The following is a 13,681-nucleotide window of genomic DNA, read 5'->3' on the forward strand; positions in this document are numbered from 1 at the left end:
AGGAAAAGCGCCATCTTCAGTGGAAATAACACTTTTTAATTGTATTATTTTCAACATGAAATAAGTGAAAGTGGAACGGCAGCTGTGCAAAAAAGGTAAACATAAAAAGGAGACTCAACATATTGTGTGCAGTTATAAAATAAATAATTAGAAAATATTAAGAAATAAAAAAACAACACAAAATATTTACTTACGTGCAATCAAATATTAACAACAGGTGCATCTCATTCATCATCTCACTCTTAACAAATAAGTCTTAATGCGTGTTATTTAATTTTATAATCATTAAAAATACATGTCGATTAAATTGCCCCCAATATATATGTACATATATATATATATGTTTGGTTTTTTTAAGGAGCAGGTTGTGGGCCCCCCCCCCCCTCCGTAGTTGGCACCCTAGGGGGCTGCCTAGGTTGCCTATGCCTAGAAGTGCCCCTGATAAGTAATGTTAATTAATAATAAATAATATGTAATGATAATAAATAATATGCAACGGTAAAGGTAAAACGTTAACAGGTAAAACGTTACTTATGCGTTAAATAATATGTGACATTAGTTACTCAATTGGAAATGTGTATTCAATACTACAGACTTACTTCCAGTAAAAAACTTAACACGATGACCTCGTATCATTCTGTTCACAACAAAGACACGCAGTTATTAATTAGTTTTGGTGAAAGTGTGTGTGTGTGTGTGTGTGTGTGTGTGTGTGTGTGTGTGTGTGTGTGTGTGTGTGTGTGTGTGTGTGTGTGTGTGTGTGTGTGTGTGTGTGTGTGTGTGTGTGGTTGTGTGTGGTTGTGTGTGTCAAATTCTGCCAGAATCCCAGAGTGGTTTTTGTCCTAACAGAGGCACCATGGACATGATATTTACTGCTCGCCAACTCCAAGAAACAGCCCAGGAACTGAATCTATTGTACATGGCTTGAACAGACTTAACCAAAGCTTTTGATTCCATAAACCACCAGGCCCTCTGGCTAGTTCTGTGAAAAACAGGCGGCCCTGACAAATATATCAGAGTACTACGACTACTACATGATGTTAGCAGTGGTTCTCAACCTTTTTGGGGTCCTGGACCCCCTGCGTATTTTTGATCTACCCTGAGGACCCCTCCACCTGATATTGGGGGAGGGGGGTTGCAATTTGATAGAAACAGTAGAAACTGCATTTTAAATTGCATTATAGCATTTATTCACTCTTTGGGGCAAAAATAAGAGCTTTCAGTTGTAACTTAGATATAGTTAACAAAACAGAATTCTTATGCAGTAACTTTCAGATATATGTAACAAGACAGAATATGTATTCAGTAACTTTCAGATATATGTAACAAAACAGAATATGTATTCAGTAACTTTCAGATATATGTAACAACACAGAATATGTATTCAGTAACTTTCAGATATATGTAACAAAACAGAATATGTATTCAGTAACTTTCAGATATATGTAACAAAACAGAATATGTATTCAGTAACTTTCAGATATATGTAACAAAACAGAATATGTATTCAGTAACTTTCAGATATATGTAACAACAGAATTTTTGTGCAGTAACTTTTAACAATGCAAATGGGAGCGAGATCTCTTATTAAAATACAATAAATGACACTTGTGAAACAGATGTAATTAGAGAAAAAAGTCCTGTTACCCTTTATAGTTTAGGTAGATAAAGGTCTCGGTCACATTTGAGTAAAATAATCCTATTTCTATAAATGTCATAGGATCTTTTTTTTTTAAAGATATTTTATTTTCACGGACCCCTTGCAATTACACCACGGACCACTAGGGGTCCGCGGACCCCCGGTTGAGAAACACTGAGCTAGAGTACTCAGCAGTTATGGAGATGAGCCAGAGTCCTTCGAGATCCACACGGGAATTACACAAGGCTGTGTCATTGCCCCAACCCTGTTCTCTGTCTTCATTGCCACCATCCTCCACCTCGCGAGTCCCAATCTGCCTCAGGGAGTCAAAATCACGTACAGGACTGACGGGAGTCTTCTGAATATTAACAGATTCAAGGCTAAAGGTAAAACCACCACTACATCCATCACAGAGCTGCAGTACACAGACGACGCCTTAGTGTCCTTCGTAGAAGAGGAACTACGGAGCATACTGGATGCCTTTGCAAAAGTTTGGCCTGGCCCTTAACATAAAAAAGACCCACGTCCTCTACCAACCCCCACCCAACAGAAATGTGCCTGCTCTGCCCCCGTCATCTCTGTAGACAACATCAGACTCACAAACATGGAACTGTTCCCATATCTTGGCAGCCTTCTCTCCTCTTGAAATACACCATCGTCTCAGTTGTGCCAGCCGGGCCTTCTCGAGATTGAGTAAAAGGGTTTTTGAAAACCGCGACCTTCAGGCCAGAACAAAAATTCTGGTGTACAAAGCGGTAGTGCTGCCCACCCTACGGTATGGGTCAGAAACCTGGACCACATATAGCAGGCACCTGAAGGCACTCGAGGCATACCAACAGCGATGCCACAGGAAGATCCTTAAGATCAGCTGGGAGGATAAGCGCACCAGCTTCACCCTCCTCGAGGAGGCCGACACGCCTACTGTAACTGCCACCATCACACAGCGTCAGCTGAGATGGACTGGCCACGTCCTCCACGTGTCAGCTCATGACAGGACGCCGTGCCCCAGGAGGACAAAAGAAGCGACATAAAGAAAACATCAAGGCCCACATCGAAAGGTTTGGCATCAGCCTCAACACCTGGAGCAAGCAGCAAAACACAGGGAGGCCTGGAGACTGGCTGTCCGTGAGGGTGCTGGGCGCTACAACCGTGACCTCCACTGTGCTGCTGAAAACAAGCACAGACTCAGAGAGGAGCGAGTTACCAGAAAGGCCCAAACCACATCCTCAACCACTTCTTCACACCCTTGCCCACATTGCCCCAAACTGTGCAGCTCCAGGATCGGCCTCTATGCCCACCAGAAGACTTACAAGGACCTAGAAGGAGGACGGTCATACTCGGCCCCGACTGAACGCCGGTGAGGATGATGATTGTGTGTGTATGTGTGTGTGTGTGTGTACTCCTATGAGACAACAGGCGGCAAGTGCACTGAAAACCTGAACAACAGCACAACAGAACACCAACTATTCAGCAAAAGGAGTTGTGCCTCACATCTGTGACTCCATCTGTTAAGATATTTTGGGGCATTTTCAGACAGGACGGTGGAGACAGACAGGAAACGGATGTGAAGAGAGCAGAAGACATGCAGCAAACGTCCCACGGTCGGACCTGAGCCTGGGTAACTAGGCATGGGCCTACAAGGCAACATGTTTAAACGAACCTCTATTCACTTGACAGACGCTTTTATCCAGTGCAGCGCCCAAGAGAGGCAGCATTTAGCAGATAAAATCAAGCATTTCCAACAGGCACCATAGAGCACTACATAGTACTCATGTGATAAGAGTACCATAGGATATGAAGTACATTTACTACATAGTGGTCTAATCACAACCAAGAGTGCACTTCATGTGTATTTAGTGTAAGTGCGTCATAGGTGGTCGAGAAGTAGTGAATTAAAGAATCCAAATACAGAGTAGATTTACACTGACGCATATTGTTGTGACTTCTCTTATGTACACTACTGTAGTGTTACTATTCGTGGGTTACTAACTCAATCACTAATATATATAAGTACACAGAGACGAGGATGCGGCACAAGTCTGATCTTTACTGACGGAGACGTCACACACTACTGGGCTCGACCAGTGTATTACAGAACTCGGTAGTGGTGACAGTCCAACACAATCGAGCACCGAGTGCTTGATCCAATACACCACACATATCAGAACATTCATTCATCCGTTCATCATCCAAACCACTTATCCTTACTCAGGGTCGCGGGGATGCTGGAGCCTATCCCAGCAGTCATTGGGCGGCAGGTGGAGACACACCCTGGACAGGTCGCCGGGCCATCACAGGGCCGACACACAAACACATAGGGACAATTCAGTATGGCCGAGTCACCTGACCTACATGTCTTTTGGACTGTGGGAGGAAACCGGGGCACTCGGAGGAAACCCACACAGACACGGGGAGAACATGCAAACTCCACACAGAGGACGACCCCCAAGGCTGGACGACCCCCGACCTTCTCGCTGTGAGGCGACCGCGCTAACCACTGCGCCGCCCGCACATCAGTACAACGGTCAAATTATCCCCCGAAGAGCATTAGATGACAAGTGCAGCGACACTGATAATAATGGTATTTAAGGGAGGGCAGGGGCGTTCTAGTCCACACCGACTCATAGTGTCACCGGACGGCGTTTAAAGACTCACCCGCAGTAGTTCTGGAAGAGGAAGGTTTTAGGCCGTTTTTGAGTAACGTAAGCACGTCAGTGGTTCTGGCGAAGGCCAGGAGTTCGTCTCACAATTTGGGGTCCGGGTGAGAGAGAAGTCTGGACCGAGAGCCGGTCGCTTTGGTACAGATAGGAGCCCACCGAAGGTAGAAGGAAGCGGGCGAGCCGGAGTCGACAAGTCACCGTGAGAGGGGCGACATGCGTAGGGAGAGGCGTTGAACCAACTGAGCAGCTGGGGTGCAGCCGTCCAGGTACTCCCACACGTTTTACCCAACCCACGGTTCAACAGTGGCCTCAGGCCACTTGTCTGACGTTGCCTAAAGATGGAGAGAGTGGAGGTGGAGGGGCAAACGGCTGTCGACAGTAAAAGTACTGGTCCGAGTCTCTTGACCCAGGCCTGATTTTATGAACTCTGGAAAGTTATCAGGATCGGTTATGGCACCTTTTTTTTTTTGCCCGACGACATTAAATTTGCTTAAGTTAATCAAACCTCAAGCCTTTACTCAGATTGTCAGGAAGTAAGAGCCTGCACCTATTATTTTTTTTATTTTTTTTTTTTTGCGAAATCATTTTCTCTTGGCCCTGGGGAAGCGGGTTCCACTTAACATTAACCTGAATAGATGGCAAATTGAACAATAAAGGGTGCCTTCAGAAGAAGACTATGCCTCGCTCTGTCTCCCAAGCTTCAATTTGCCGTCTCTGCCATCGATTACAGATTAACCTTGACTGTTTAATACTGGAAGAAGTCGGCGGCACCGTCATCGCTCAGCTGTTGTTGCGCAGCAGTTCCTCCCACTTCCTGTTTTAGTGTAAGACTTTTCACATAAAGTATGGCTTCACACTCGCTGTCGCATCCCTCACGTGTCTGTCTGGTATCTCTGTCTGTCTCTCTCTCTGTCTGTCTGTCTCTCTCTCCTCCTACAAGTGTCTTATATCCATCCATCCACTATCCAAACTGCTGATCCTACTCAGGGTCGCGGGGATGCTGGAGCCTGTCCCAGCAGTCATTGGACGGCAGGCGGGGAGACACCCTGGACAGGCTACCAGTCCATCACACACACATACAACTAGGGACAATGTAGTACAGCCGATCCACCTGACCTACATGTCTTTTGGACTGTGGGAGGAAACCGGAGCCCCCGGAGGAAACCCACACAGACACGGGGACAACATGCAAACTCCACACAGAGGACGACCCGGGACGACCCCCAAGGTTGGACTACCCCGGGGCTCGAACCCAGGACCTTCTTGCTGTGAGGCGACCGTGCTAACCACTGCGCCACCGTGCCAATGCATGGAGTGCAATGGTTGGTCAATATTAAAATGAGTTCTGAGCAAAGCCGACTTGGTAGGGTGGGACACCGCCGCATTACTTGTCTGACCAAATTAAACTCATTCAAAAGTTGGCAGAGCAAAGTATACCTGATATTGTGGTCGATTCAATGTGATTTTGTTTGGTGGTGGCACAGTGGTTAGTGCAGTCACGTCAGGTCCCGGGTTCGAGCCCCGGGGTAGTCCAACCTTGGGGGTCGTCCCGGGTCGTCCTCTGTGTGGAGTTTGCATATTGTCCCCCGTGTCTGGGTGGGTTTCCTCCGGGGGCTCCGGTTTCCTCCCACAGTCCAAAGACATGTAGGTCAGGTGACTCGGCCATACTACTAAATTGTCCCTAGGTGTGAATGTGTGTGTGTATGTGTGTATATGTGTGTATATGTGTGTGTGTGTGTGTGTGGGCCCTGTGATGGACTGGCGGCCTGTCCAGGGTGTCTCCCCACCTGCCGCCCAATGACTGCTGGGACAGGCTCCAGCATCCCCGCGACCCCGATTGGGATCAGCGGCTTGGATAATGGATGGATGGATGGAATTCTTGTTTTGAGTGTATGAAGAACCACCTCGTCTAAGTACCAGAACCAGTACTAACCTGTACTGGTTCTGCCCTCTCGCAGTAAGGCGTCCCTCCCAGCCTGCATACACTGTGCTTTAATCCTCTAGAGGACACGCTGCCTGTGCTTGGACATTAAACAGAGTTATCTCTCTCGCTCTCCGTTCCTCTCTCTTCACTGTATCATTAGGATGAATATTCATTAGCCTGTCACCCTGCCTCCTCTGGACTCAGAACAACTCTTCGTCATCGTCACTTTGAGAACGGCTTCATGCACCTGGGAATTTTACTGACATGATGTCATTCTGCCGGCTGCTGGTTTGCCTCCGTCGCCGGGCCGCGAGAGGTGTAGGAGGCGTTTAAATGTCTTTTTCAGTTGAACTACGATCCACTGCTCACTTAGATGTATCATCATCATCATCATCATCATCACCATCATTGTCGTCACACTGTTCTCCATAAACATTAAGGCAGCACTGCTTCGTGGTTTGTCGCACCCCCTAGTAAACTGTGTGTGGTTGTGACAGCCAAACGGCGGCCCGCTGGCGTGGTCTCGGACCTACAGAGGACAGTCCTCAGCTTGCTTTCTCGCTTGGCAACGCAGCCGATCCCGATCCGTATCTGTGGATCAATCACGGACAACGGGGCCGAACGGTACCACTCGCTCCTGTGGTCTGTGATGTATCCGATATTGACCTGGATATAAAAAAGAATCCACACTGTATCTTTGTGTCTTGTCAGAAGTATCCCGACGGTGAAGCGCAACAGGCCGTCCTGTAATGTAACCAAACACATGAGGCCTTCAACTCTCAACGCTCGATGTGCAAGAATGTGTCACGTCTGTAACGAGTAGGGTGATTTTAGAAAGGGGGGAATAAGGCAGGTGTCCGGGTAGCGGGGCGGGCTATTCCGTAGCCTACCAACACGGGGATCGCTGGTTCGAATCCCCGTGTTACCTCCGGCTTGGCCGGCCGTCCCTACAGACACAACTGGGAAGCCGGGTGTGGGTATGTGTCCTGGTCGCTGCACTAGCGCCTCCTCTGGTCGGCCGGGGCGCCTGTTCGGGGGGGGAATAGCGTGATCCTCCCACGCGCTACCTCCCCCTGGTGAAACTCCTCACTGGCAGGTGAAAAGAAGCGGCTGGTGACTCCACACGTATGGGAGGAGGCGGAGGGGGTGGAGCAGAGATCAGAACGGCTCGGAGGAGTGGGGTAATTGGCCAGATACAATTAGGGAGAGAAGGGGGAGGGGGGATTCCCCTCAAAAAAAGAGACTAAATTATCTGCCAGGCGAGAAGAGCTTTCGCCCAACATGACCACATCTGCTTCACGCTGCGACTCCACGGCCCCACTGCGATGTGGATTCTGAAACCGGCCCTGCAAGACAGCATCATCCGTCTAGGCGAGCAAGTCTGCAGCGCGATGTCCTCCGCGTCTGAGCGGACGTCTCGAGATTCCACGAAAAGCTCGCAGAAGGAGCGCGAGAGACGAGATAATCCGCCCCGATTGTGGAGTAGGAGCGAGCGGGAGGAACACGTTTGGCCCAAGAGAAAGCCCGTTTAGAGTCGAGTCAGCTCTAATCCCCGTGCCTCGGGTGTAAATTCCGAGAGCTGTTTTGGGGGGGGGGGGGGGTGACGGACCGGCGGTTGTCAAACGACTCACGGCAAAACAAGATAATCGATGCGTCAGAGCAAAAAGGAGGCCTCCGACGGCCACGAGAATACACAAGCTCGGGTTCGCACTAAGCTCAAGGAGCCCAGGGAGAGATTTGGTATGTGTTTCGTTTATCTGGAATACCCGGCGAAGGTACCATGAGCCACGTGCGAGCCACATTTTGTTTAAGGCCTCAGGACGAATAGTAACCGTAAAAAATTACACCCCCCCCCTCCCCGCCATCTTTCTTTTACACATTCACCAGTGTCTTTCTCAACTCTAATGCAGCGCTGAAGGAAGGACATCTCGGTGGTTAGGTTAAATCAGACGAGTGTGCGACACGCCTCTACGCAACTATTGTGCAAATGAATGTTATAACAGCAAAATGTAGCAGATAACAGCCGCGTTTGGAAACAGGCATCGGAATGAACGGTATTCCTGTTTTCACAAAGCCCATACTGTACACGGATAAGATATAAAGATGGACGGGCGGCACGGTGGCGCAGTGGTTAGCGCGGTCGCCTCACAGCCAGAAGGTCCTGGGTTCGAGCCCCGGGGTAGGCAAACCTTGGGGGTGGTCCCGGGTCGTCCTCTGTGTGGAGTTTGCATGTTCTCCACGTGTCTGCGTGGGTTTCCTCCGGGGGGCTCCGGTTTCCTCCAAAGACATGCAGGTCAGGTGAATTAGCCGTGCTAAATTGTCCCTTGGTGTGAATCTGTCGGCCCTGTGATGGCCTGGCGGCCTGTCCAGGGTGTGTCCCCGCCTGCCGCCCAATGACTGCTGGGATAGGCTCCAGCATCCCCGCGACCCTGAGAGCAGGATAAGCGGTTTGGATAATGGATGGATGGACGGATAAAGATGGATGATCATGTAAAACTAAACAAGTCAAGATGTATTCCTACTATGGGGGTGTCAGTTGAATGGTATTTTGTCAAAGGGGCGTTCTGAACAATGTTGGGGAAGCCCGTCGAACGCGTCACCAGATAGTCCATCGTGAACCTCAAAGAGCAGATTCTCTGGAAATGTCCCTTACTACAAATAAACGTCCTCGGCGATGAGAAAGACTCCTTCTGAAAACTGAATTTGTCTCCCGCTGTCTTCCCGAAGGTGTGTAAAGTGCCGCACGTCCTCGTACCCTATGCGGGTAATAGACATTGTCACTTGTGCTTGTTATTTCTTATCATACCACAGCACCGCGTTGGTGAGAAAAATTCATTGTACGCGCAATTTCCTTGACCGTGAAGCATCTCTAATTCCGATTCTCGTGGTTTCTGATAGCTCTGTGCTGTCAACAAAGGCCGCAGTGGTTTTACAAACCGTTTACTGACTTTCTCGGCCCTGGGTGCATAACGACGCCGCTGTTCTTTTTGTAGCATCGTTTTCGGAGGGGGGGGGCCCATATCGTCCCTAAATGTGGTCACTGGTGTTACTGCCTCAACCCAAATAACAGTAAGACTCAAACGTATGTCCGGTTATAGCGGAGGCATAAGCCATTTGTATGTTTCCACGATAGCTAGGCTAGCCAGCTGCAGTCCGGCTAATCCAAACGGCTCTGAATGGGACATCATACCGTCTGCGGCCATTGTTTTTGACAGCTCCACTCTGTGATCTGCATGGCCAATTGAGCCCCGGCCTTTCTCATCCTCAGACTCCAGGCACAATCACATTTCTCCCCTTAATCGATGGATTTATCCTCCCGCCCTGATTTGGTTGAGTGATTCACACTGTCCATCTCTATTGCTCTCCCCCTCTTTCTCTCCCTCTTAAACCCGCGACCTGATCTTCCTCCGAGGGCTTTTGTCTAAGAAGGCCATCAGACAAGAAAACCTTTTAGATATTCACCCAGCGTTTTCCTTTTGGCCTTGGAATAAATAGAATGAGTGTCAGTATACCGAGGACAATTACACAACAGTAGTCACACGCTGAAGAGATTTCATGCAGCGGGAACAGAAAGAAGACCAGCAGCATCAAGATCCAGTCCAGACTCACAGACAAGACGTTCATGTGTACGGTATTTGCAGATCCAAAAAAACATGTTGAATGCCAGTGTTATCAATGAGTCGGAGACATCTGCTGAGATCTACTTTTGACCCCAATTTGAATTTAACTTGGTTTATAATGCTTAACAACTGGCCTCCCATATCCTTACCACCAAACCCAAACCCAACCTTAACCATCTCAAATCCAACATCCACACATAGCTATTCCTAATCTTTTACCTAAACATAACTATCTCTAATCTAATACCTAAACATTACCATTTCTTTTCTTTTTTTAAAATTTTTTCTCTCCAGTTGTATCCGCCCAATTACCCAACTCCTCCGAGTTGTCCAGGTCGCTGCTCTACCCCCTCCGCCGACCCGGGGAGGGCTGCAGACTAACTACCACATGCCTCCTCCCATACATGTGGAGTGGCCAGCTGCTTCTTTTCACCTGACAGTGAGGAGTTTCACCAGGGGGACGTAGCGCGTGGGAGGATCACGCTATTCCCCCCAGTTCCCCCGACCAGAGGAGGCGCTAGTGCAGCGACCAGGACACATACCCACATACGGCTTCCGGCCCGCAGACGCGGCCGATTGTGTCTGTAGGGATACCGGACCAAGCCGGGGGTAACACGGGGAATCGATCCGGCGAGTCCCGTGTCAGTAGGCAACAGAATAGACAGCTATGCTACCCGGACGCCCCTACCATTACCATTTCTCACTGTATACCTAAACTTATTCACCACCTCTGATCCAACGGTTAAGAATGTGGAGGAACTGAGCAGATGTCCTCAACAACGTCCTCTATTATCAGTAAGTTGTATTACATGACATGCACGTGAGAGAGTGTTTTCGCAAGGCCAAACGTGTACAAGTATTCCAGTCATACACGCAACAGAACCTTGGCAACAAATGTATTTGTGGAACTCTAAATAACGTTTTGTCTGTGAGACTGGGTTGTCATGATCACAGATTCAAACTAATGGTCATGCCAACTATATCTATACACTTGTAATTTTAGGAGGAATTTATAGCTCGAGGGAAATGTTTAAAAAAAATAAAATACTGAACTTTGTTGCATCCATCCATCGTTTATATTCACCCCAAATTGGAGTTATGGGAGACTGCAGCTCATCCCTTCATGCATCAGGTGGAAGGCAGGGACACGACCCTGGCCGGGTCACTAATGTGTTGCAGGGATATTAACATCATATGCAAACACCTTTCACTGCTGATAGTCAACCAGTAGATGTTATCTGTGTGCATTACTGACTCCGTGTTTCATGTTTCACATGTTTATCTGAGACCTGTTACCTGCCTGTTTATTAGGCTCTTGATCTTTGCCTGCTCCTTGTCAGATTTGTTTGCCTGGATGGATTGCCTTTTCTGGTTTTGACCTTTGCCTGCCTCATCATCTCCGTAAGCCTTTGTAACCACCATTTTGTGTATGAAATCACTGAACTGTGTCAGTCTGCCTCAGTCATCTGCATTTGTGTCCTTCTCCTGTATTCCTGTTACCCTGCTTGCACCAGCCATGCCAGGACTATCTGGTCAAACATTGACCCAGCGGATAGACTGTTTTCTCAAGAACTGCGTGAGTTGACATAATCGTTTGTGCCTTCAAAATGACTGGAAATATGCTTCCAGAAGTGAGGAGAGAGGGGCAGCCTTACCATTGGCATGCAGGGCAGTGTCTTCACAAGCCTTGGTTGAGGAAATTGCTTCTTGAGTGGGCAGAGGACTTTAACACTCATGAATCCCAGCCTGCACCTCAGTCAGCTAACCTACAGCATGCTAGCTACCAGCATGCTAGTCACCGGCACTGCTAGCCTTCAGCCTGCACCCCGGACTACTCGCCACAAGCCCACACTCCAGTTGATTAGGCTTGGTCCATGAGCCTGCAGCCTGCCTGTCCTGAGCCGGCTTGCCCGCTTCATGCTTGTCTTGAGCCGGCTTCAGCCCTAAACCCATCCCTGGGAAACCGCCTGTTCCTGGGGTGTCCTCGTAGCGCCAGCCAGACTCCCAGGCTTTGTGGCAGGAAACCCAGTGTTTCATTGGGCCATGTCGCAACCATGTCAGTCCGTTCCAGAGCTCATCTTGTCAGCTCTTGCCAGCCTCCAGCCCAGCCAACACCTATATCAGCTCCACTCAGCCACTCCTGCCGATGCTCAGCCTGTTCCTGATCCTGAGCAGTCGACTGTCCGTGCCGACGCCCAGCCTTATCCCGAGCAGTCAGCTGTTCGTGCCAATGCCCAGCTTGATTCCAAGTCATCAGCCCCTGGTCCTGAGCCAGTCACACCCGCTGACACCCTGCCTGACCCCCAGCAGTTGGCTGTCTCCCCCAACACCCGGCCAGATCTCCAGCAGCCAGTTGTCTTGGCCGAAAACCAGCCACTGGCTGCACCCACTGACACCCTGCCTGACCCCCAGCAGTTGGCTATCTTCGCTGATGCCCTGCAAGATGTCCAGCATTTTTCCGGTGAACTGTCAGACCTCCAGCTGTCGGCTGCACCCGCCGACATCTTACCTGACGCACAGCAGTTGGCAGTCTTTGCTGACGGCCAGCTGGATCTCCTGCTCTAGGTCGCACCTGCCGACACCCTTCCAGAGACTGCAGCATCTGTTGTGGCCCAGCTTCCCATGGTCCAGTTGCCTGTGTCTCCTGCGGTCCAGCTCTAGTGTCTCCAGTGACCTAGCTTCCTGTATCCCCTGCGGTCCCATCTCCACAGTCTGCAGCATTCTAAGAGCCCCATCTCCTGGGGCTCTGTCCCAGAGTCTGCCTCCTATGACTCCAGAGGTCCAGCCCCCGGCTTCCTGTTTGCCTTGTTCCTATTCACTTGGTCCCAGGGCCTCTGAACAGATTCCCCTGTGCTCTGGCTGGCCAACCAAGTGCCGACTTCCTGGTTTCCTGCATTGTGGTCGGCCATCCAAGCACCGCCTTCCTGATTTCCTGCCATCTGTTTGACCTCCCAAGCAGTTCCGCCTATGTTGCCGCTCTCTGGGGCGATCCTCCTCATGTCGTCCTCCTGAGCTGCTCCGTCTATGTCACCAGCATCCAGGCCATCATCCAGAGCTGCTCTTCTCCTCAGTCCTGCATCATGGTCTCTCTCCAGATCGGTTACGCCCATCAGTCCAGCCCTCAGGCCGCCTGCCTGAGATCCCTGGCCCCAGTTTTTCAGCTCTCAGTTCACTTGCCCCTGAACCCCTTCTCCAGACCCCCTCCACACATCCTGCTTGGTGTTCCTGATTGGCTTGTTGAGACGTCTGGAATCCGTCCCTTGAGGGCGGGGTCCTGTCATGATGTCTTCCAGTTCAGTCAACGCACTATGCCTCATCATTGCCTGTTGTTTTTCCTGTTTTATTTTGAAGTACTCGCTTGTCGTGTTAGTTCCGGCCCCTGGTTTTGTCATCAGTCAACCCTGCATACCCCACGTGTTCCCCATTCCCAGATAAGCTCCAGCACATATCCTCCCCCTGTTTTCCCTATCCCTTTGTCGGATTGTTAAGCTGCTATGTACTTTATGCCTTGCTCTGGCAATATGAGCAATTCAAAAATATTTTAAAAACTTGTTTTGAAACCATGAATCAGGTTTATTAAAATAAAAAATGTGTATTTATGTCATTTGAAATGACATTTGCACAATTGTTTACAATGGGTAAGACTGAAACTGCCTGTAAATGTCAAATGGTGCAACCACAAAAAAATGAGAAACATTGATTTGTTTTTTTCTCCACCTAGAGCCCTGAAGCCCAATAAGCCGCCTATGGGCCAAGTCCGGCCTGCAAGAGCCAAACGTCTGGCCCGTACTGACCCACTGGCACTATCACACCTGTCATAACATGTGAAATAAAATGT

Source organism: Lampris incognitus, chromosome 4 (assembly GCF_029633865.1).
Source record: "Lampris incognitus isolate fLamInc1 chromosome 4, fLamInc1.hap2, whole genome shotgun sequence".
Taxonomy (NCBI): Eukaryota; Metazoa; Chordata; class Actinopteri; order Lampriformes; family Lampridae; genus Lampris; species Lampris incognitus.